Genomic DNA, 23,929 nt, shown 5'->3' with positions numbered 1-23,929 from the left:
AGCAACCACTTTGCTCCTAACTCCTGTACCACCTTTTACTGACTTTCCCTTGACCGCTAGGCTAGAGCTCACCACGTATACCAGGTTGGTCTGGGACTCATGGCCAGCCTCCTGCCTCAGCCTCCCTAGTGTTGGGATTAGAGGTGAAAACTATCACACCCTGCTCTTGCGCCTTTACGCAGCACAGCCTTTCCAGCCAGCACACTGTCTTCCCAAAGTTTCTAGTATATTCTGGACCTCCCCCTCACCTAGAACCTGTCTTTGTCTCCTACCTGGTCACTGAGTCTTTTCACTCGCAGGCAAAAGCTCTCAGACCTAGTCACTAAGGGATTCCAACACACACCAAATATTTAATAATGGTTTTTCTTATAGAAAAATGAGGGGTGAGAGAATGAAGACACCCACACCACAAACTTTTTGTTAGTTCTACTCCTCACCTCTGGTGACCTAACCCATGTCTCAAGAATTCTGAAGACGCAAGGTCTGGGTGCCATGGCCCCAGCCTGCAATCCCAACACTACAGATGCAGAAGCAACAGGCTCACTGAGAACTCCGAGCCAGCTTGGGCTACAGTGTCACCCGGTCTCTAATGACTAAACAAAACAAAAACTCACACAATTCTGAAGATCCACAATTGTAGGTCTCCACCAGAAAGCAATTCGACCAACTTCAACCCTCAGGCTCCCCACAGGCAAGGAGCAGGGAATTCTCACAGGAAAGGGTATACTTAACTCACCAAGTAAGAGTTTAACAAAGTGGCGTTTCTTTCATCACAAATGATTTAAAAGTCCTCTGCTGGAACAAGTTGTTGAGAAAAGCAAGTTTCACTCAAGGTTACCAATTCCCAAGGAGGAACCACCATCCCAGACTCTACAGAATTAAAGTCATTGGGCCAGAGGGGAAGACTAACTGTTGAGCAATAGACAGGAAACTCGTGGTTGGAACATTGGATAGATGGATAAATGGATGGATGGACGGACGGACAGATGGACGAACGGACAGGGATATAATGGGGATCTAGGAGACCAGCGCTGAAATGCCAGACTCTCCAACTGAAAGAACAAGACAAAGTGAAGAGAAACAAAGCTAAAGCCATCTCTTAAATCACATACTGCGTTTCCTCCTCCCCAAAAGAAGAGGACCTGATAAAGGCTTTTCGAATTTAAAGAGCAACAATCCAGGCTGGGAGGAGCTGGCACCCACCGAATTTCAATGGACTGAGGGCCATAGGTATATCAACAGGGGCTAAGCAGCTGGCTCGCTGTGGAGCCAGAGAAAGCACCTGGTGCTGCCCCGCTCATCCCCAAGGTTCTGATCTGGGGTTGTCGCCTACAGAGAGGTCACCCCCCATTCGGGGCGCATGGACCTGCATCCCTCGTCCTCTGCTGCGGCACACCCAGGCCCCAGACAGACACAGAGCACAGCAGCACCTGGACCCCTGGCAGGAAGTGGCCACCTGGAGAGAAAAGCCCGGCGGGCAGCAGCACGCAGCTGTGCAGGGAGAACCAGCCAGATGTGGAACTGAGCACCGGGAGGTGAGGGCTGCGTTTCCAAAGGAGATGGTTCTGCGGGCCGCTAGTGCCCGGCCCCAGCGGAGCGAGGCCCCCCGGCACGGGGCAGGCCTACTCGGCTACGCCGCCACAACAGATCCGGGCACAGCCACTGTCGCTCCCGCCCGCCACGGCCGCGCGCTCGAAGCTGCCGGGTCCTTCCCGCCAGCCCTCCTGCCCTGCCCGGGTCATCGGGCTCCCACGCCACCCGGACCCTTACCAGCTTCCAGTCAGAGACGAGCCATCGCCGTCTCCTGCCCAAAACTCCGCTTCCCACAAGCCGCTCTGGCTGCCGGCTGCGCGCCTCCCAGGCCGCGCCGAATCCTCCGCTCCCCCTGCCGGCCGGCGGCCATTTCCGACCGGCAAGGGCGGAACTTGCCGAAGACCAGGGACGGAAATAGCCGAACCTGCGTTTGCTTAGAAGAAAAGAAAGCAGAGGTGTTCGTGACTTTCCGGACGCGCCCGGAGGTGGGGGCAGAGGAGGTGGTGGGCTCTGCCCTCCGGGGTCCTAGGCGTAGGCCGATTGCGGGTGACTGTTAGTAGGGCCAGACTTGCGGGCTTGAGGAGGAGCCCACTAATTTGGGTAACTCCTCAGCCTAAAAATAAACCTATGTTCAGTTGAAGTGTCCGCGCTAGCAATGACCCACAGTTTTGAAACACTTTTAAATACTTAGCTGCAAATAAAGGGCAGGGCGGTTACTTAGGGTAAACAAAAACAAACAAAAAACCCTGGGCTTTGCAAAAACAACAGGTTAATCTCTTGAGAATTGAGGACTAAAAAGAATGCCTTTTAAATTCTTTAAAGCCAGCCCCAGTAATTTTGGGATTGGCAAGACTCCCTCAAATACCTAAAAGAAAAAGATGGAGGATGGAGGTAGGCCAATCCTAAAAGTGACATGGGGTCAACAGAGCTAATTTAGAAAATAGTTTTGACTCTTTTGTTGTTGTTGTTTTGTTTTGTTTTTGTTTTCGAGACAGGGCTTCTTTGTGTAGCCTTGGCTGCCCTGCAACTCAACTCTGTAGACCAGGCTGCCTCTCTGTAGACCCACCTGCCTCTGCCTCCCGAATGCTGGGATAAAGGCATGCACCACTGCCCAGCTTAAAATCATCTTTGAAAATTCACAATTGCAGCATAACCTAAAACCAGATTGCTTCAACATATTTATTTTAATCCCCCGGAACAAAGCTATTATTACACCAGGCCTTCCTCAGCAGAACCCAGACACACCCAGCGAGGTTGGCTCAAATCCGTCCCTGTGCTTGGGTGGTCTGTTCCTTTAAGGAGAACTGCACCTCAGCGATGCTGTCACAGCTGTTGACCCTTCCACCTGCCCTTCCTGGGACAGCCCACACCCACTGCTCAGAACAGGGAGGCTGAGAAAGCAGGATTCCACTCCCACAGTGGACAGTGTGAGCTCACTCTTCCCTTTGCAAAGCAACCTATTTTCTGGAGGACTTTCCTCATCCTCCTGACCTCTCCATGCGTCTCCAAAGTCGGGGTCAGCTCTTTCCCACCTGTTCTATTTTACTTTCTGTCACTAATAAAACACCACGACCAAAGCAACTTGGGGGGGGGGGGGGTTTATTAGCTTTACACATCCCAATAGTCATCTATCACTGAGAGGAGCCAAAGTAGAAACGCAAAAGCAGGGCTGGACCCTGCGAGCAGGAAACTGAAACAGAGGCCATGGAGGAATGCTGCTTACTGGCTTGTCCCCCATGGCTGGCTCAGTTTTCTTCTTATGCAACTAGAGATCAACCACTCAAGGGTGGCACTGCCCACAATGGGCTGGGTTCTCTCACATCAATCATTAATCCAGAAAATGCCCCCCTTGCCCACAGGCCAGTCTGATGGAGGAGTTTCTTCCTCCTTTCTTCCTTTCCCACCTCCCCCATTCTCCCTCTCTCTCCTCTCTCTCTCTACTTGGGGAAGGACATTTTTGAGAAAGGATCTCTCTCTACATAGCCCTAGCTCTTCTGTAACTCACTATGTAGACCAGGCTGACCTGAAACTCAGAGATCTGCCTCCTTCTGCTGGGATTAAAGGTGTGAACCACCGCATCCACACCTGAGGTTCTCAGAGGGCTCTAGCTTGTGTCAAGTTGGCAAAATAAATAAATAAAAATAAATAAATTTAAAAAAAAACATTAACACACCATTCTTTTTCCTTTCCCTGCTAAGGACACGTTACTCTCCTCTCTCCTACAGTTGAGACCAGGAGATAGAAATTGACTAGGCAATTGCACGGAGGGGAGTGACTAGCACCTTTCTTGACTAAAGGCTGGAAATGCCCTTGCAAATGCCCATAACTTTGTCCGTGCAGAGGCCAAAGAGGCCACAAGTGTCTAATCTAGTGTCTCTGGTTTTACCATGCATGGCCTGAGGCTGAAGATGCCAGGAAGTGTGTGTGTGTGGGGGGGGGGGTCTCTGTTTCTTTCTCCACCAAAAGAGTACCCCTTTCCTGGAAACCATATTGAGGCTGTGACCCAGACTTCAAGGACATTGAAACCTGGAATAAAAACTGGACTGACCAGCCCACTCCCTCCCTTCCTCGTCCACTAAAGCACCATTAACTCCCAAGCAGTGAAGCTCAATGGGATCCCACCCGTCCCTGGTACCCTGGTACCCTTCCTACTGCCCAGGAGCTCAGCCTTCTTTCCCTCCCTTCAGTCCCCTAGAATACACCCCCTACCTCACACTCCTCCCCCCCCCCAAAAAAAACTAACCCTCTCTGCTCCATGAATTTCATTCTTTGAATCTGAGAGACAAGAATTCAAATGCCTCTGGCTTGCAGGTGACTTTGATGGCCATTTTGTTTCCAGGACCCTAGCCCTCTTCCTGTCCCTTTCCCTAAGAAATGAATATACACGTCTCAAAGCCTTACTACCATGTTGACGTACCAAAATATAACTTTTTCCCATTTGTTGAGGAAAGTCAGGGAAGCAGGAGCAAACGCTATAAGCTGAAGAACTGAAAATGGGGGAAAGCTTGGTCCACTTAGCTTGAGTGTTCATTTTACAGTTGTCTACTTGGCTGTCTTCCAGAGAGATACATAGCAGCAGCAGGCAGCAAGAGCCCAGTATGCAAAGGGGCAGGATAGGCGACAAGGTAAGAGTTTCCAGAGGTTGGTTCATCTCCATATTGGCAAGACCTGACTTGCAGATAACAGCTGCCTGGAGCAGTCAGTCATCCTGCGGATTTGAATACGTAATACATGGCTGTTTCTAACTCTAATGTACTTGACTGTAACTGAACCCTAAGCGTTAGGGAGAGAAAAGATCCATCTGAAACTTATTGGACTCTAGGCTTGGCTGCCGCTCTCTGGCTGTCACCCAGCACCCTCATCCTCAGGAGCCAGTCGACCTGCCCTTGCCTGCTCCTCCTCCTCTCCCCTCCCCCACAACCCTCCTCCTGCCCTGGGTCCTGCTCCTTCTAAAAAGTGTGCCAAACCAGCTCTGTGACTTTGGCTTTTCCTAACACCTCCTTTTTTTGCCACTTTGAGCAGTTGCTGGAGTAGCAGTTCCACCGGGCAAGAGTTCCCTCGCTGCAGGACTCCCTCCTTGTTTTGCAGTGGCGCCCTAGATTCCTTCACAGCCGCAACATCCCGTGAATGCATATTTTATGAATACTTAATTGCCAGGCAGTAGGTTACATACACCCTTTCTGTGCCTGCTGTTTCTCCTCTCTCTTTTTTAAAAGTCTGGCTAGGAGATACCACCCTGTGGCAGGGGAAGTAAAACTTCAGAAAGTTCCAGGAAACAGGTGCCTAGGGTCACAGGGTGCAGGGCAGAGCCCAGGACTCCAAGTTGTCCAAACTCTGAACCCCATATTCCTGACCAGAACAATCTAGTTATTTCACCAGGATATTAAATTTATTATTTCCCACAGTGAATTCATCTCTATCCCTTCCTCCTTGCTCTCCCAGAATATCCTAATTTATAATGTCTTTACTTCTATCTTTTCTAAAACAGAAACCCCAAATTGAAGAAGCATAATCTTCAATGTCACCAAGACCTAAAGCCTTGTGTGGCAGTTTGAATGTAACTGGCCCCCATAATTTCTTAGGGAGTGGAGCTATTAGGAGGTGTGGCCTTGTTGGAGTGGGTATGACATTGTTGGAGGAAGTGTGTCACTGTGGGGTGGGCTTTGAGGTTTCCTATGCTCAGGATACCACCCAGTGTCTCAGTTGACTTCCTGTTGCCTGCAAGATGTAGGACTCTCAACTACTTCTCCAGCACCATGTCTGCCTGCATGCCACCATGCTCCCCACCATGATGATAATGGCCTGACCCTCTGAAACTATAAGCAAACCAGCCCAATTAAATGTTTTCCTTCTAAAAGTTGCCTTGGTCATGGTGTCTCTTCACAGCAATAGAAACCCTGACTAGGACACTGTAACCCAGGGTCTCCACCACCCACCTTTTAGAATTTTCATACCGCCCCTGGATCAAGTTCCCTTTACTCCTCCCATGAACTTAATGTCTCATTACCAAAATTCCTGGCTCAAAAATCTTTATCATAACCGCAGTGTTGTTGTTCTGGAAAGGAGCTGAAGTCACGATACACACAACAAAGCTAGCCTTCACTGGCCTCACCACAGATGGGACTTTACAACACTTGTCCCTATTTTACATTTTGGAATTTAATCACAAACAGGTTTACACTGTGATTTAGAAGCCACATAAAGAGATCCCTATTTACCCTAAAAATTAGGGTAGGAGATTAGGAATTATGGAAAAGAGGATCGATCCATTATGCCTCTTGTCCCCAACAGTGACCCAGGGTCTCCCAGCAGCATTCTGCCTCGAATAGTTCCGAATTTGAAATTTCCAGAAGACAAATGATTGATTGCTTCAATTTGGATCACATGTCTACCCCTAGATCAACTCAACTTAGCCTAAGTGACAGATTATCCCAAACCTGCCTATAAATAGAGCTTATGTCCAAAGGACAGAGGCAAATTGAATAGGTGAGCACCTAACCAAAGTTACACAGTGTGGACAACATGGCGGTGCCCTCACACCATGACAGTCACCTGAAGGAGAAGAGGCATCCAGATACAGTCAAACAGGAGTGTCACAGGAGAGTTCAACTACACAGGATGGAGATAATTCAACACATATTCCGTAAGCTCCTGGTGGGAAAAGTCAGCATCAACAAGTTCAACAGAAGCTCACTATTATCACTTTAAAGAATGGTGTTTACCTTTAATTCCAGAACTCGGGAGATGGGGGCAGGCAGACCTCTGAATTCAAGGCCAGAATGGTCTGCAGAGCAAGTTCCAGGACCACCAGAGCTACACAGAGAAACTGTTTCAAATACAACAAAACAGCAACAACAAAAAGGGGCTTGCGGGGCTGGGGAAGTAGCTCAATTGGTTGGTACACTGCTTGTATCTCAGATGGTAGAGTGCCTGCCTAGCACACACCGATTGTGCATGGTGGTGCCGGCCTGTAATCTCACAATGGAGAGGTGGAAGCAGGAGGATCTAAACCTAAAGGGCTTCCTCAGCTATAACAAAACTATCCAAGTAGCCAGCAGCAGCGGACCAGATTAAACATGGCGTAGTCACACAGACTATGAGTGAGTACTCCTCCACCAACCTGCATCAGATACGGATGTGAATTCTTCCATCACATGATGCTAAGGAGAAGGAATTGGGGCTGGAGAGATGGTTCGGCAAGCTGGGCTGTGGTGACACATGCCTTTAATCCTAGCACTCAGGAGGAAGAGGCAAATGGATCTGTGTGAGTTCAAGGCCAGCCTGGTCTACAAGAGCTATGACCTTGGTTCAGCTCCTGGTACCCCCATGGGTACCAAAGGAATCCCACATAGTCTTCTGACCTCCACAGGTACTAGGCACACACACAGTGCGCAGACATGTATGCACGTAAAACATTCATACACAGACAAGAAAAATCTACTTTTAAAAGAAGAAAAAGGATCAAGACACAAGGATATAGTCTCTAATTTGGAGTATAAGAACATGCAAATGCTAATCTGACTGTTCAAGGTGCTGAAAGGAGCAGGCATGCAGCTGCAGGTTCAGGCTGTTAGGTTGCCCTCTGAGCATTAGGCATCAGTTTGTCAAAAGCCATCCAGACGCCCTTTTATTAACATATCACCCTTGAATGAAAGGATTTTTTTAAATACATAATTGGATACTGTCATGTGGTTACCCCAAAGCTGTAAACTGCTTTCAGCTTGTTTCAGCAGTCCTGAGAAAAGGCTGACATACTGCACATTCTCCTCCCATCTGGCCTGGAAAGGTGATGGCCGCAGCATGCTGGGAAGCAGTCACATGACAAGGGACTGCTCAACAAATATCTTACGTAGACTTGGGCATCTTTCTAGACACGTATACAGACAGTGGTTCACCAAGAAAGCTGGTCTACAGAAAACAAACGAGCCAATGCAGAGAGGGAAGTGGAAAACGCTGTGGGAGATGGAAGAAGCAGCCTATGAGGCCGTCAACATTTCTTTCTGGGGCTTTCCACCTATCCCAGCTCTCATGGGGGCTGCAGGCAATCACTCGAGTTATTGCCAAGAAAACCGTCATGTCATTTGCATTAACACGAAGAGCCTTCCCGTTCCTGGCAACCAAGCACACCTTGACTGACGTCATTAATGCTCTTTCCTGAAAATAACCAAGTGGTAGTTACCCGCTGACATGTCTGAGCGCTTGTCTTGAATCATCTTATTTAATACTTGAACAACACAACACAGGCAGCATCGTGATTATTCCTACGTCCCAGATGAGGAAACGGAAGCCCAGAGGGGCTAACTTACTTGTTCAAGTCTCAGAACCTGCTAAGTGACAGCGCCAGGTGTTAGACTCAGGCAGCCTGGGTCCAAGGCCTGACATCTTAGCATGAAGAATGCTATCAAATGCAAGGCAAATTGTGCACTGCATCTGCACATCGGACGAAGGTGTCTGGTTTGTTAAATGAGTTCAAGTGCAGAAACTCGAAAGGCTAGCTGGCTGGCTGAAGTCAGTAAGCATCGTTTCCTACACAAGGATTGACAGTTTGGGTTAGAGAACTGTGAGAGGCTCAAGATAGGGCACAGCTATATGAAATGGAAACTAGATGCCGGGGGATGCCGATTGCAAAGGACCTAGGTTCATTCCCCAGCACCCACATACATGACAGCTCACAGCCATCCATAATTCCAGTTACAGGAGATCCCGATGTCTTCTTCTGACCTCCCTGGGCAGCAGGCACATGCTGCGTGTACATACATGCAAGAAAAAAAACACTCATACGCATAAATAAACCTAAAAAATATTTTTAGGCCATACACATAAAAACAAAAACAAACCAAACCACTGTGTTCTTTCACCAGGAAAAGTGTTTCCAGAGTTTATCAAAAATGTTCGTTTAGGTAGGGGGTCCCTGTCGCTGACTTATTCTTCCCCAAATGCTGACTATCCAAGAGAATCCTCGATGTCAGTCCTATGGATGAGAAACTAATGTCAGAAGGTCTCAAGTTCTAGGGAAGGAGGCACCCATAGTCACTTCCTACAAGGACAGCTGCCAGACCCACAAGCCACTCAGCAATGATGCCATTGGTGACCCCACCAACCTTCAAAAAGATTCAGACGCTGTGAGTGAGAAAACCACGGCTGAAGATCTTTTCTATGCCCAAGTGACCGGGCAATTGTGTGGCTTTATAATTAGAACAATGCATGATGATTTCTAGATTAGGGCTCAAGGTCACTCTTCTCCTCCCCGACAGTCAGTGCCAAAAGAGAGAAAGGTCAGTCCCCAGGCTCTCCGGGCAGCACTCAGTGCACAGCTAAATGGCTCACTCTCAGAGCTTCAGCTTTGATGTTACCTCTTAAAAGTGGCTGGCTTTTGTCTGCCCAAACTGGCAGAGCATTTGGGGTGGTGAGCGGATGATTTATGGCAAGAACACCAAGTTAACATCAGCTTCAAGCCAAAGCGCATTTTATTGTCTAAAGAAAAAAACAAACACATTTGTAGATGGGGTGGGGCAAGGCTAGTAAAACACTTTGCCAAGGGAAGTAAGGAGGGCCTGGGTTTGGTCCTCAGCACTACACACACACACACACACACACACACACACACACACACACACAGAGTACTATTTTGTTAAGTCATTAACACCATGTCATTGTATTGCCTTGTGGCTATGAAAAGATAAATTTTGTTCTAGCTTCTTTCCAGGAACCTTAGTCTAATTCAATCCTGTCATCTGCATTGAGAGAGTTAACCTGAATTGGACAAATAACAGTCATAACACTGGAGCTGAACATGTAGCGCAACAGTAAAGAGCTTTCCTAACACGAGCAAGATCCTGAGTTTCATCCCCAGAACCTCAAAAAGAGAAAAAAAAAATTCCCATTAGCTAGGACCAGTAGCAGATATCAAGATGCCGCTGACATTTCTAAGCATGGTCCTGGCAGTTCTGTCTGGTGATGCAAGGTCCCCCCAAAGCAAACGCAAAGGCACCAAAACTCATCCTAAATTAAATAATTGAGTAGCAAAGATGATCGGACAAAAACACACCACACCACCATCTGTTTGAGGGACTTGGTGTAATGAGAGCTATAACCAGAGAAAAGAAGTAGAATTAGTCAGGGTGGTGGCTGCATTCCAATGTCGCATTTGTATGCAGCCCGAAGCCTGTCCTTGCACCAGGACGTCATCCACAGATTAAAAAAGTCAACTGCTGATACCTTTCACCTAGGAACATCTTCTGTGGAAAAGACTTGCAGTCTTTTTGCAGAGGGTTTTTAATTGAAATTTTTTTTCATACAATATGTTCTGATCACACGTTTTTCCTTCCCCAACTCCTCCCAGGAACTACCCACCCACCCAATTGCACATCCTTTCTCTCTTTAAAAACAAGAAAACAAAGCAAAAACGCACACAATGTGTCTGTGCACGCGTATGCACACACACACACACACACACACACACACACAGAGAACAAAATATACAGGCAAGACCAATAAGACAAAACATGCCCAAACAAAGCAATTTGAGACAAAAAGTCTGCAAAACTCCATTGGTTCATTTTGTGTTGGCCACCTAGTGCCAGACATGAGGTCTGCCCTGACATGAGGTTAATATACCCTGATGAGACTTCATTGAAGAAAACTAAGTTTTCTTTGCAAGCAAATATCATTTGCACATAGGATCATGGTCAGGGGTAGGAGCCCATATTGCTCTGGAACCCAATTTGGCTTGAACCTCTGAGGGCCCTGCATGTTACTATACAGCCCCTGTGAATTCATATTTACACTGGTCCTGCTGTGTTTGAAGGAGTCATCTACCCCTTTGGTTCTTATAGTCTTTCTCCCTCCTCTTTTGAATAGAGCCCCCAAAGGGAGGGTTAATGAAGACATGCCATTTAGGACTGAGTGCTCCAACACAGAGGTTCCAAAGGAACATCAATGAAGCTGAACCTGGTGATTTGTGCCTGTGATCCCAGCAGAAAGATCAGAAAGTCAAAGCTGGACTTAACTACATACATATTTAGCTCATTTTTATCTATGTGTATACATATGTGTCTGTGTGAGCATATGTCCCATATGTGCAGATCCCCATGGGGGCCAGAAGAAGAGGGCACAGGATCCCTGGAGCTGGAGTTACAGGTGGTTATGAGCCACCTGATATGGGTACTGGGAACTGAACTCAGGTCCTCTGCAAGAGCAGCAAGTACTTGAAACCACCAAGCATCTCTCCAGTCACATCGATGATTTTCCTAACCAAGTGGCTATAAATTCAAAGTTCAATGTGTGATTTCCAAAAGCACACTGCACACTATCAAAAGACAAGCTGCTTGGTGAACATCTGGAGCTTCTATATAGGGTGCAAAACCAATCGTTTCTACCAACCAGAATTTCTAAAAGAAAAAAAAAAGTAGGCTTTAAGCTAGTTCATAAAGGCTTGCAGCAATATTTTGTTGGAGAAAAGTTCTATTTTCATTAATATCACTAGCATTAATTCTCAGTCTCAGTGGTGGGAACATGACTATGTAGGAGCCAAGTAACTCTCAGAACAAAATAATCCCCATCCCTCCCCCCAACCAAACCAGCAGCCAAAAATATGGTCACATTTTCATGGCTACATCTGAACCACATGTGACAATCTTTCTACAAATTCACCAGCTTGAGGGACAAAAATATAATCATCCAAAGTTCATCTCTTATGAAGAACGTTCATAGACATGCATATTATATCATATTATAGACTGCATAATTACATCATGTTATAGACCTGCATGATCACATCATGTTACAGACCCGCATGATTACATCGTATTAAGAGAAGCTTATCCCTAAGGAGAGGCAGTGACCACTCAGAAACAGAACACTTGACAGAAATGACACCAAAAAAAAAAAGGCAGAAATACATCAGCTTCATGTGTTGCATAAAGTACATACAGAAATTCTGTTAAGAGCCATTATGCCTGTGTATTGTTCATATCTATGTATGATAATGATGCATGTTGCCAAATCGACAGAATCTAGAATCACCTGGAGGATGGGCTCCTGGACATACATGCCTGTGAAGGGTTATCTTGATTGGTTTATTATTGTGGAAAGACCCATCTTAACGTGAGCAGGTCAGTTCCCCATGCAGGGGACTGAGTGGAGAGAGAGGGCTGAGCAGAGGCGTGTAAGCGTTCACTGCTCCAGTCTCCTGCCTGTGGCTATAATGTGACAAGTCACTTCACACACTGGTAGTTCCCAGTGACAGTTTGTGGACCAACGTAGAATGAAGGGCTTTTCTATTACTTTTGTTTTTTGTTTTGTTTTGTTTTTTGAGACAGGGTTTCTCTGTGTAGCCCTGGTTGTCCTGGAACTCACTATGTAGGCTGGCCTCCAACTCAGAGATCCACCTGCCTCTGCCTCCTGAGTGCTGGGACTCAAGGTGTGTGCCACCACCACCCAGGGTATGAAGTTTTCATCACTCACAGATACATGAGAAAGGCACAGGCACGTTAGTATGGCTTTTCTGTTAAATTTTTATTTGATGTGTATGATCATTTGTATGCATGTATGTATGTATGTGTACCACACGTGTGCAGTGCTCAAGGAGACCAGAAGAGGACATCAGATCCCTTGGAACTGAAGTTACAGATGGTTATGAGCTGCCACATGGGTTCTGGGAACTGAATCTGGGTCCTCTGTAAGAGCAGCAAGTTCTCTTGACCACTGAGCCATCGCTCTAGCCCCTTTATTAGTATGTTTTAAATGAAGTAAAGCCTATCTGATGAAGAGGATGTCTTTCCTTCTAAGATCATGTCCTTTCGATTTTAATGTCAAAATGTGCTTTTATGAAGTGACATTGCTGGCGGATGGCAACTGTACCTTCCTCACTTGACAAAATACTACAGCACTTAGTTTATAACATATTGATCCATAAAGTCTAGCTGTATGGTAACTGCTAGTCTGCCCAATTACACTCTTCTTAGAATGTTATGTGCATACATGTGCACACACACACATTCCCACATGCATGTATGTGCACCATGGTATACATTACTGAAAACACTCCTTGGTAACTTCTTCCTTTTAAAAAAATTTAACTTTATACGAATTGGTGTGAAGGTATCAGATCTCCTAGAACTGGAGTTACAGACAGTTGTGAGCTGCCATGTGGGTACTGGGAATTAAACCACAGACCTCTGGAAGAGCAGCCAGTGCTTTTAATCCCTGAGCCATCTCCCCAGCCCCAGATATTTTTTTCTACTGACAGGGTTTCTCTGTGTGACAGTCCTGGCTGTTCTGGAACTCACTTTGTAGACCAGGCTGGCCTCAAACTCAGAGAGATCCCCCTCCCTCTACCCCCCACCCCCAGAGTGCTGGGATTAAAGTTGTACACCACCACTGCCCAGGCAGACTTCTTATAATAGGCTCCAGGGCCCACTACAGGCTGCCATTTGCACCCTAGCGCAGTCCCCTCTACAGTAACCAAGTGTGGGGTCTTGTAGGTTTCCACTTGACTGTTCTTTCTCTTATGACACTGTACCACCCAGTTTCATAAAAACTCACCATCAGGGCTGGCATGATAGCTCAGCAGGTAAAGGCATAGTGCCCAAGCCTGATGGCCTGAGCTCAGTTTCCAGGACCCACACAGTGGAGGAGATAGCCAACACCCACAAGGTTCCTTCTGATCTACACACACATGCAATATAAATACAATATCTAAAATGTTTTTAAAAACAAACAAAAAAGACTTCATACCATGAGGTCAAAAGCAAGCCATGGAGAGACCCTTATGGAGAGGAACTAAGTCTGCTGGGAACCAGAGCTGACCGCTCAGCCCAAGTCCAGCCTCCATAGCTGCGAAAGCCCCACCAGAGATCCAAGACACACCATTCCTGAGTCCCGAACCTTCTGAAACTGTAAGATAATAAACACGGGCGTTTTAAACCACCACCTTCGGGATAATTTGCTAGGGAGCAATGGGAAATTAATATAACTCCTTCATCCCCAGCGTCATCATCAGCCGCTCCCGGCATATTCTGTGCCTGTGCTGGAGGAGAAGGGGGCCACAGGGGCTCATTTCCATTTCCCAGGCTTCCGTTTGCCTAATCCAGCTCCTTTGTCCTCCATTGCTTCTTCAATTTCTCATGTTGACCATTGCGCTCAGTAAATAAAATCCGCCGTCTCCAGCAGCAAACCAATTCCACAAGTCTGTAGACTTTGTGAGAGGAAATCAGTCCGGGTACATATGGCATTTTGTGAAGTTTTGGAAATCTGGTATATTTCTGTTGACTGACTCTCTGGCCCCAGCTGTGACATCAACGCAAGATCCAAGACTAGCTCTACAAAGGAACAAACCTCATGTTTCACCAGGAAATCGAAGGCAGCAGACGTGACTGATCTCCTTTAAATACCTTCCTTTCCACTTTTACAACTACGTATAAGTACTAGAAAAAAAATCAGTGGTATTATAGCCAGTGCCAGGGTTCCTCTGAGAGGCGCAAAGATGTCTATTTAGAGAACAACCCTAGCATGGCACTCAGTCTGGACAGAGAGAGCAAGGCTTAGATCAAACTGTGAAACAGTGATGGCTAAAAAGATCTCACTCGAACAGGTCCAGGAATATGGATTCTGGAGGTAAAGGGAGACAGGCCTCATAGAACGGCGGTGAGAGGTTACAGCTTGGAGAAAGAGTCCCAGAGACAACTGCCTAAGATAGCAACATCTATTTTGGGACTTCAAGTTATTTATGTTGCTAAGGGTATAAAATTGCTCGAGCCTTCATTAATATCTGTCGCAAGTACCAATGCTGTGTGTGAGAAACTTGGGAGAAAATCAAGAGAAGAGGGGATGGGAGGCTAGACAGATGGCTCAGTAGTTGAGAGCACCGACTGTTCTTGCAGAGGACCCAGGTTCGATTCCCCAGCACCCACGTGCTGACACGCAACCATCTGTAACTCCAGCTCCAGGGGGTCCAGTGCCCTTTTCGGGCCTCTGTGAGCACCAGACACATGTGTGGTATGCAGATATGCATGCAAGCAGAACACCCCCACACAAAACATCAGTATCGCCTTTAAAATATAAGAGAAAGGGGATGGGAACTGAATTGACAATTGGGTCGTTGTGGAGCCAAGGAATAAAAGCATCCAAGTGATGGATCTGGTGGGACATGATATAAATCCTGGCACTTGGAAGGCAGAGGCTGAAGGATCTCTGAGTTTGAGGCCAGCCTGTGCTACTTGGCAAATCCTAGGCCTAAGAAAAGGCTTCACTATACTGTAGCCAAGGGCGTCCTGGGGTCATTCCTCCCGCCTCCACTCCCACATGCTGGAATGACAGGTGTGTGTCACCATGCCTAGTCTCCCGTTTCCACTGAGCCATCCCCTCATTCTGCCCTGGCTGGGTTAATATAACTATGATACCAACAGTCAAATATATCTTTTCTAGACTCTTCCTCAAAGCTCTTGGGCCACACTACCCACTAAGTACCTTGTCCTGTTTTGCACCAATCCAGTTGTTCAAACCAATTTTGTCGAGATCATGAACAAAATCCTTCTGTCTACCCGCCCAGGTCTTTCTCGTCTCTAGGTACCACAACCCCAGTTAACATAGTCACAACCCAGTCAGTAGCCCAAGGTGGAAACATGGCTGTTACTTTCCTGTGGCCTTCTCATCTACCATGTCCAACTGGCCATCGGAGTCTGATAAGGATGCTTCTAGAAACAAATCCTACTGCTTCTTCACCCCACTGGACTTCAGAGAGGGTTTGCACCTTAATGATGTCAGAAACTTACTACATCTGTTCCTGGCCAAGTAACTCACCTCTATTGCTTGAGAGACAAGGCTGTGATAATTAAACAATATGCAAATATGCAAAATAGTCAAACACAGTAGGAAATAAAAAAACATCCCCCTGGATCTCACTTTTCCCAGTCTTTCCCAGCTGGTAGGTCAAGATATCTGTCTACTCACGTGGCTCATCTTTCCCTTCCTCTTCTGAATGCCCTAATTTTTCTGAAAACAAGTGGTACTGACATCCCTTTGCACAAAAATTTTCCCACATTTTGTCTTCTCCTTTGTTTTGATTTCTTGGCCTTTGGTTTTGTTTTGCTTTCATTCCTCCCTTCCCCCAGGTCTGACATAGTCCAGGCTGGCCTCAGACTCAACTCTTCAGCAGAGGATGTCCTTCAAAGCCTGATCCTCCTGCCTCCACCCCAAGTGCTAGGGTCACAGGCATGTACCACACACCTGACTGGTTTTTTTTTGTCCATGGAACTAAGTCCTAATTCTTAAGCACGATAAGTGGCAAGCTCTAACTGTCCTTCTGTCTTCCTGAGTCTAGTTTAGTCTAAACCGTGAACTCCCCACAGGCCACTTCCTGTCCACATTGGCTTCCTGTCTGCACATGCTGACCCTGGTGGTCAGCTCCTGGCCCACACCATCGTCTCCAAAGTCGTTATTTAAGGGTGACACATGTTCTCTCAACTGTTCAAGACATAGAAGCTCAAATTCTACTGGGGGAGGGGAGTTCAGGGGAAAGGGAAGAGAGGGGGATGATGGAAGAGAGAGAGATAGAAGAGAGAGGAAGAGAAAGAGAGAGGGGGGAGGGGAGGAGAATGAGAGGAGAGAGAAGTGGTGTGAATGAAAATGAATTGTGAATATAGGCAAAGTAACAAAAACTAGTGAATCTGGTTAAGAGTAACTTCGCATTTAAAAAAGTAACAAATGCTGGTAACCCTGAAAACGTTTACGTTTGAAATTAAAAGACAAATACGATTAAAAATAAAAAGCATTATGCAACAGAAGAACCACAAGGAAACAATCGAACTAACCCAAGTTGAACATTTTACCAAACAACTGACCTACTTTCTCAGAATGTCAATGTCCTAGAGGGACAGGGAGGAGAAAGCAAGAGAGGGAGGGAGGGGAGGAGCGGGAGGAAAAAGAGGGAAGGGATGTGAAATCCAAAATTAACAATGCAATGGTGAACTTGGATTGGACCAAATTGACAAAAAAGTTATGACATGCATGATTAGCACAAATGAGGAAACCTGAAAATGGACGCCATTATTTACTAGCATCATAGCAGTATCGAATTTCCTGTAGTTAGGTATAAGAATGTCATTGTGCTTAAGAAATGCATGCTGCAGCCCAGGGTGTGGCTCAGTGGCAGAGCAGTTGCCTAGGAGGTTCAAGGCTCTGGATTCCCACCCCTCCATCACCAAAAAAGAAAAAAGAAAGGAAAGAAAGAGGGAGGGATGGAGGGAAGGAAGGAGACAGAAAGAGGGAAGAATTCATGAGAAAATATTTTAGATACTTAATAGCAGAAGATCGTGTTTCAATATATAAGATTACCTCCTTCTGTGTGTGTGTATGTGTATGTGTATGTGTGTGTGTGTGTGCGCGCGCGCGCGCGCGAATAATACGGTATGTGTCAACAAAGAAAACAAAGCACTCCATCTAGTTTGAAAGCTTTCCCTCTCCACTGAGACAAAGACTATGAATGTTGATTACCAACACTCAAGATGACACAAAGAAATGGGAAGATTTCCTATGCTAGTGAGATTAATGATTATTAAAAGCCCATACTACCCTACAAACCCCTACCAAAATGTCCATGAGAATTTTCACCGAAAAAGAATCAGTCCTAAAATTCATAGGGAACCATGACGCTCCAAATAAATAGTACAATCTAGGGCAAAAAAAATTAAAATAAAATGCTGGAGGCATTACATGACTTGATTTTAAAATATACTATGAAGCTATAGTAACCAAAACAGCACAGTACTGGCATAAAGATACAAAGACACAAAGATGAGTGGGACAGAACAGAGCACAGAAGTAAATCTACACATTTCTAGACAACTAACCCAATATAAAGAGCTCACGCAGAGAGGAAGGCTGTAAACTGGAATAATGAGCTCACACACCGGCGAGGGATGGTCTCTTCATGGGACAGAGACTGAAATTCATGGGCACGAGAACGAGACTGGACTCGTCACACCATATACAGAAAGGTATTCAAATGGAGTAAGACTTAAATATAAGACCTGGAAGTTTAAAAACTAGTAGAAGGGAATACAGAGTGAGAATTCCTTGACACTGACTTGGGGATGTAAGTTTGGGATACGACCCACATTGCATAAGGCAATACACAAATAGACAAAGAAGGTGGTGCTAGATTTACAAAGCTTCCACACAGCAAAAGACATAACCAACAGAATGAAGAGGTAACCCATGGGAACAGAAGGGAATGTCTGCAAACCCTGCATCTCAAGAGAGGTCAATTATCCAAACTCTATAAAGAACTTGAAGGCACGGAAAATAAATCTTTTAAACAGACCTTGATCCTAGCACTGGGGAGGCAGAAGCAAGTGGATCTCTATGAGGTTCAAGGTTAGGCAGGTCTACATGGTAATTCTCAGGCCAGCCAGGACTAAACAGGGAGATCCTTTCTCACAAACAATAGCAATAATTATCATAACAACAATGATAAATGTTTTAAAAATATAAAGATCCAGAAGATAGCAAGTGTTTGTCAGAGTTGTGGAGTTAAGAGCATCTTTGGCAACTGATGAATTAGAATTGAGAATTGTAAACAATGAATTACTATAGTTTCTTCAAAAAAAAAAAAAAAAATAAGAGCAGCCAGGGGCTCAAACTCAATTCCCAGCACCCACTTGGTGGTTACAACCATTTATAAATAAAGATCTGTTGCTCTCTCCTGGCCCCCATGGGCTCATGTGTAGCACTTAAATAGACACACACAATACACATAAATAAACCTTTAAAAAAAAAATAAGGGTCAGCCCTGGGCTCCAAGGAGAAGGCATGTTCCTGCCTAGAGCCGTGATAGACTGAGCGGGGCCAAGAAACCCACATGCAGGCCTGCCCTGGGCTTTGAGAAGAAAACATGGGTCCGCCCATAGCAACAAGGGGGGCACTATTATGGTGAGCAAATGTACAGTGTTATGGGATACACACATAGCGAGAGAGAGAGAGAGAGAGAGAGAGAGAGAGAGAGAGAGAGAGAGAGAGAGAGAGAGAGAGAGAGAGAATATGGTTCATGTCCGGTGGACAGATCTGAAGAGGGGAAAACAGTAAGGAGCCAGCTAAGGTGGGTGGCTTGATTGTCACTCAGGGCCATGATGATGTCTGGAACCATGTTCTTGACTCTGATAAAACCATGGTGTGTGTTGATGTCCAAAGCTCCTGATACCACCAAAGTCAGAGAGGATAGGGCTATACAGAGTGGGCCCCAGCCCTCACTGTCTACAGCACTAGGAAGAGGGGATCCTACACCACCCCTGGGCAGCACAAGAGGGCTGACCCTGTTCACAGGGTCATGGGCGAGCTGGCACTGAGGAAGAATGAAATGGAAGAGCAGGTCACACCCCTCTCCTTTGCCATGTGATGGCAGGGGTGAGGAAAAGATGCCCTCCTCCCCTTACCGTACCTTGCCGCCTGCAGCAGGTGGGGGATCTGACCCAACCATCACCAGCTGCAGCACTGCAGAGAATGAGCCCTGGTCCTTACCTCGGCGTTGACAGGGGCACAGGTGAGCCAACCCTGAGGGTGTGAGGGGGTATAGCCGGTACCACCTCCCTCGTCTGTGGTATACTGGTGGGGATGAGAGAAAGATGCCCTCCCCCTTGCCCCTAATGCTCCAGATGGCAAGGGAGCTGACTTTTCCTTTACCAGCTTCAACACTTGGGAAAGCAGGCCCTGCACCTCGTCCGGGCATAGCTGACCCTATAGATGGGCTATGGGCAAACCACCCCAAGAACACGAGCATGGGAGATCTGGCCCTGCCCATCATCTGCCATATGGAGGTATAGACAGGGAGAAGTGCTCCTCCCCGCTCTCTGCCTGTAGCTCTGAGATCATAAGAGCAGGAGAGCTGTCCTGCCCCTAATCAGATGAAGCACTTGAGAGAGCAGTGGTCCCTGCGCCTCACCTGGGGGACACGGTAGAGCTGGCCCTGAAGGTGTAGGTGTGGGAAAGCAGCAGATCCCGAGGATGTGGAAGCTGGAGAACTGGCCCTGCCCTTGCTCATTGCTACAAGGGGTGAACGAGCCAGGGCAATGCTGCAGAGCTCACCCTGGTGGTGAGGACAAGGAGAGCTGGTGGGCTCACCAACCCTGTCACCACCCAGGCCCAGGCTTATAACTGGACCTGCCCCAACATCCACCCATCTATGATCTGCTGGAGCACATGAAGGGGCCGGTCCTGCAGAACCAAAGCTGCATCTCCACAACACAGGGCAACAGAAAGATATTCAAGAGGAGTTCCAATGAGGGCCAGCATCAATAGTGTAGCAGAAACCAAAGACCAGAGACCTCAAACCAAACCAATGACCCTTTGCAATGAACACTCGCACACACACAAAAAAAACAAAACAAAACAAAAAAAAACCAAAGTGGACAAAAGTGTTTACTGCGTGACTGGCTATGTCACACTACAGCTTCCACGATGAAATTTTCCCTTTTTTCTCTTACATTTTATTCTATTTTATTTTATTTGTGGGGGGGGGGTTGCAAAGGCAGAGGGTAGATATGAAGGGACAAGAAATGAATGGGAACGAGATGCATGATGTGAAAGTCACAAAAAATAAAAAGTTAAGATAAAAAAGAAAAACGGAAAGCAGAATGACCGACCCTCTGACCAAGTAATAAGCACTGGCGACAACAGTCAGGAGTTGTGACTAACCCACCTGCATACCGCTGTGCCCCTCGGCTAATGAACAGGTCAAGGGAAAAGAAAAGTACACACCTACAGAAAACTTTCTCCAGCCTTAAGAAGAGAAGGGCTACTTGTCATGTGACAGCACAGAAGCCCCTAAAGGATGGTAGACCACAAATGCAGACGCCGCACAGTGCCACAAAGATGTAGGATCTGAGTCAGTCAAACTCAGGAGCAAAGCACAGAAAAGCAGTTTCCAGGCCAAGAGCAGACAGATTTGGTCAGTTAGGGCAAGTTCAGTGGGATTTACCGAACACCCCGGTGTCCACCGCCCAGGATGTGCTTAGTTTGTGGGGCTAGAGAGATGGCTCAGTGGTTCAAGGCTGAGGCTTAGGGCTGCTCTTCCAGAGGACCTGGGTTTGATTCCCAGCATCCACAAGGTGGCTCAGTTTCGGAGGATCCAACCTTTCTTCTGGCCTCCATGGATTCTTCATGCATGGGGTACAGGGACATATGAGCAGACAAAACAGCCAAACACACGAGACAAAAGACTGAATAAGGATGTACAGTGTATTTGAAATTTGTTAAAAGTAAGATAGTAAGTGTTCTAACCACATGCACTTAATGCATGTGTAAGTTATTTTTGGGTTTCATGGGTTTTTATCAAATTTTTTACTTACCAACCATAATTTCCCCTCCCTCATCTCCTCCCACTCCCCCTCCCTACTTCTTCTTTCTATGCCCCCCCATCCTCTCCTCAGAAAGGGAAAAGTCTCCCATGGGAGTCAACAAAGCCTGACACATCAAGTTGAGGTAGGACCAAGCCCCTTCCCCCTGCATCAAGGCTGAGCAAGGCATCCTTAGGTTCCATAAAGCCAGCTCATGCTCCAGGGACAGACCTTGATCCCACTGCTAGGGACCCTATAAACAGACCAAGCCACACAACTGTCACCCCAAATGCAGATGGCCTAGGTTGGTCCCATGCAGACTCCTTAGCTGAGGGTCTAGAGTCTGAGAGTTCCCACTAGCTTGGGTCAGCTGGGATTTTCTGTTTTAAGACAGGGTAGTGCTACTTAGATGAGGTTGGCTTTGAACACGTGATGCTTCTGCTTCAGCCTCCTGAGTGCTGGGATTACAGGCCTGTACCACCACACCCAGCCTAACCCAGATAATATTTTTTCTGGGTTTATTTGTTGTTTATGGTGGGCCTGGGGATCGAACCTAGGCCTTTGCATATGCTAGGCAAGAGTTCTACCACTGAGCTATGTCCCCAGTCTAGTAACTCCTTTTAAAAAGCTACAAACATGAGTGCCTTCGTGTGCATATGCAATTCACAGGCATGCAGTGCCTGCAGAGGCTAAAAGAGGGCACCAGGTCCCCTAGAACTGCAGCCCTGGGTGGCTGTGAACCACCTCATACTCTCTGCAAAAGCACTGAGCCATCTCTCCAGCCCCCCAAATGGGAAACTGTAGCTAGAGCTTCTCAAAACATAAAAAGGGAATTAGTGCTGCAGCCTATACCGTTGTAAATGTTTTTAATCTTACTATAAAATGCCCCAGTTGGGTTGTTAGGATCGATTTTTACCTTATTGCATTTAGACCTAAGGATTCTGGAGGCAAGAATCTAAGTTGTCTTTGGGGAACAGGAGGAGGAGAATTCTAACCCGGGACAGTTTTAATTGCTGCTATGGTGTTACTGAGGGGAAATTTATGCTACAATGTGAGCTCCTGGGAAGGCCTTCTTGAGATGAGAACTGGAACAGAAAGTGAGCCCTTGGTTTGAGCTCAGCGTGGTGCTTTGCCGTTCATGTAATCACTCACTCTGTGCCTCTGTCCTCTTACGGAACCTCCGGCAGCAACACTGGAAGGGCCACAGCTGGTTCCCAGTAGATAGACAAAGAAGCCGCAGCCCTGTCTATGGAGAGAGACAGCGAGTGCCTATGAAAGTTGGAGCTGGTGGCCTTTCTTATTTCCAGCTTCTAGCACCATTGCAGGAGGTGGTCCCATGATAAAATCCCCAGGGTGAGGGGCTGGAGAGACAGTTCCGAGGTGAAGAACACTAGCTACACTCTTCAGAGAACCCGGGTTCAAGTCCCAGCAGCAGCCACATGGTGGGTGGTTCCCAACTGCTTTCTATATCTCCAGTCCAGGAGATCCAAAGCCTTCTCCTGGCCTCGGGGGGCACAGCACACACATGGTACACACACAGGCATACATGCAGGTAAAACACCCATACACATAAAATTAAAAGAACTTCTTAAAGCCCTGGGCTAAGAGGTCAACCCATTGGAGAACACATAGATGCCATGTTCTTCCTCTCTTCCTTGCTCGCCCTTACTGGGGATCTATAAGTTTTCTTTTCTCTGTAGTTTCTGCCCTTCACTCTGCCCATCCCGTGCTGCTGTTTGGATGTGGAATGCCCCTTGACAGCCCGCTTGCTGAAGGCCTGTTCTTCCGAGTGGTACTATTTAGAGGACCAGCAACCTTTAAGAAGAGATCTTGGGACTGGAGAGATGGCTCAGTAGTTAAAACTGCTTACTGCTCTTCCAGAAGACCCGAGTTTGGTTTCCAGCACCCACGTAAGGCTGCTACAGCCACCTGTAACTCCCCTTCTTGGGGATCTGGTGTCCTCTTCTGGCTTCCAAAGGAACCTATACACATGTAGCCTACAGACACATACACATAATAAAAACAAATCTTGAAAAGACAAGAAAGATCTTGTGGGAGGCCCTTCAGTCACTGGGGTCATGCCCCTGAAGTGAGTGAAGTATGATCCTGGTCCCTTCCTCTCCTTTTTTGGCTGCTTGGCCATGAGGTGAGCAGCTTGCTCCTTCCAATGACCTCCAGAGGCCTAAGCAACGGCTCCACCTGGTCATGGGCTGGACCTCCCAAAACTGTGAACCAAAGTATACTTTTCCTCCAAGCTAATTATCCCGGGTATTTTGACCCAGTAACAGAAAGCCAAGTGACACACACTGCAAACCCTCACAGAAGAACACTATCATTTCTGTTGTTGATTGTCAATACTGGGTCCAAGGTCAACCCACACTGAGGGCCCAGGACACTTTGAATTCTTCTTGGGATGATAGCTGCCCCGTAGGTCAAGTGCACTTCTCTTCTTAGTGCAGGGTCAGGTCAAGCAGTCTCCAGATACCTGTCCAAGAGGAAAGCTCCATTCTTGGAGAAAGAAACAAGTCTTTTGTGGTTTGAAGTCGAAGCCCCCTCTCCAAGGCAGC

The 23,929-nt window shown here is 46.9% G+C and overlaps 1 protein-coding gene across 3 annotated transcripts in view; it reads right to left on the bottom strand.

Moving 5' to 3' along the window:
- Positions 1 to 23,929, bottom strand: part of Extl3 (exostosin like glycosyltransferase 3) — an 84,483-nt gene that overhangs the window by 36,351 nt on the left and 24,203 nt on the right. For 2 of the 3 annotated variants that reach the window (XM_050152325.1, XM_050152327.1), the window contains exon 1: positions 1,771 to 2,139. The exons of the other annotated variant lie outside the window; for it this stretch is intronic. The gene's annotated coding sequence lies outside the window, so the exon portion shown is untranslated. Of the gene's footprint in view, positions 1 to 1,770; positions 2,140 to 23,929 lie in introns of those variants that run through there. 3 annotated transcript variants of the gene reach the window in all.

The sequence above is a fragment of the Alexandromys fortis genome, unplaced genomic scaffold (genome assembly GCF_014885135.2).
Source record: "Alexandromys fortis isolate MF-2015 unplaced genomic scaffold, M_Fortis_MF-2015_v1.1 scaffold_75, whole genome shotgun sequence".
Taxonomy (NCBI): domain Eukaryota; kingdom Metazoa; phylum Chordata; class Mammalia; order Rodentia; family Cricetidae; genus Alexandromys; species Alexandromys fortis.
Note: the sequence above shows the minus strand (reverse complement) of the source record. Positions and strands in the feature narration are given on the sequence as shown.